This window comes from Rousettus aegyptiacus, unplaced genomic scaffold (assembly GCF_014176215.1).
Source record: "Rousettus aegyptiacus isolate mRouAeg1 unplaced genomic scaffold, mRouAeg1.p scaffold_m13_p_10, whole genome shotgun sequence".
NCBI classification, from domain to species: Eukaryota; Metazoa; Chordata; class Mammalia; order Chiroptera; family Pteropodidae; genus Rousettus; species Rousettus aegyptiacus.
In genome coordinates this window covers 13,440,177-13,441,828 of record NW_023416285.1, presented here as the reverse complement: position 1 = coordinate 13,441,828, position 1,652 = coordinate 13,440,177, and the positions used below count along the sequence as shown (strand labels likewise).

At 41.1% G+C, this 1,652-nt stretch overlaps 1 pseudogene; it reads right to left on the bottom strand.

The window, feature by feature from the left end:
* Window positions 1-973: 973 nt before the first annotated feature.
* On the bottom strand, window positions 974-1,092 carry LOC118608766 (annotated as a pseudogene).
* Window positions 1,093-1,652: the final 560 nt, after the last annotated feature.

Sequence of the window (1,652 nt, the reverse complement as noted above, 5' to 3'; positions counted from 1 at the left end):
AATGTCCAAAAGTGGGAGAATGATTAGGTAAAACTATGGCATATTCACCTGATATAATATAAGGCAGACATTAGAAGTTAGAGTTCTAGAAATTTGTTAATAATATTATTAAATGTTTTTTGCTCTAATATTAAGGGGGAAAGGAGAATCCAAAATTGAACATATAGTATGCATGAAATATATTAAAATATGCACACAAGAAAAACCAAAGGAAATGCAGAAAAAAATGTTCAGCAGAAGTTGCTACTGAGTTGGTAGGATTATGATTATTCCTCCTTCTTTTTACTTTCTTTCTGTACAATATGCTTGCATTCCTTTTGTAACTAGAAAAGTTAATGTTAAGTAAAAGAAAAGAAGATATTACCATGCATGATGACTGGGTAGGCGGTTTCCCTTATGTTTGCTCTGCCTGTTGCATTGTTACGAAATCAGTCCCAGGTGCTGAAAAACGCTTCTCAACAAATGAAAAGAGGAGCTTAGAACAGCTGGAAGACTTTATTCAAGAAAGATCCTATACCTAGAACACCACACCAGCCTCCTTGTCTCTGTCAATATCTTATTCATTCTTCAGGGTCTCTTAGTTTGATTTCCTGCAGAAGCAGAGCCTGGGACAAAGGCTTGGGTGAAGGTGGCTTCTTTGAAAGAGAAAGGTGATAAGGTGTATGTTAATGAGCAGGTTGCTACCAAGAGTAACCTGGGGGACAGTCCCCAGGGGATCACCTGAGCAACTTTGTAAAATGTGCCACAGAACTGGTCCACCATGAAGGGGAAGCCAGTGTATTGATTCACCAGTTCCTACCCTCACCTAGGTTGAAAATTGCCCTTGGGGAAGATTTTGACACTTGAAGGCTGCCCTGGAAGTAGGCGAGCTAACTTTGAGCAGAACTTTTTTTTTGTTTGTTTAGGTGAGACAGACTGTGATTGGCCTCAAAGATTGCAAGGACCTTGAGGGCTTACAAGCTCTTATTTTTTACACCTACAGCACCTGGTCTTCTTAGGTGGTCTCCCATCCAAGTACTAACCAGGCCTGACCCTGCTTAGTTTCCGAGATCAGACGGGATTGGGCTTGTTCAGGGTGGCATGGCTGTAGACTGAGTAGAATTTCTTGAGGTGAGAAACTAGCAGGTTGTCCACCACAGCTACTGTGCCCCAGCTCCAATTCATTCTTACACCAAAGAAGCTTTTGAGTTTTTTATAAAAGCATTAATATCCCCCTTCACCAATAGTTCTATAGCCTTTTGTTTATGATGCCCCAACTTTCTGTGGGAGCTTAGGTACCTCTCTGTGCCTCAGTTTATTCATTTGTAAGATGAGGATAATAATCCCTGTGGTAAATTACAAAATGGACTACAATTCTTCACTTCTCTGGTATCCATGACCTTTATAACATAACTTTGCAGCTCCTCCCAAGAGATGGAGCCTAGTCCCCATTCCTCGAATCTAGATTACCCTTGTAAATTTGCTTTGGCCAAGTGCAAATGCCATGTATCAGTTTTGAGTTTTGTCTTCTAGAGGTTTGTGTGCTTCTATGTGTTTCTTGGAATCCCTCCTCTGCCATGAGAAGAAACAAGAGCTAGCCTGCTGAGGGGAGAAGAGACTAAGTAAAAAGAAGGCAAATTGTCTCATCTCAGACCTTCTTAGGCCAGCCAGCC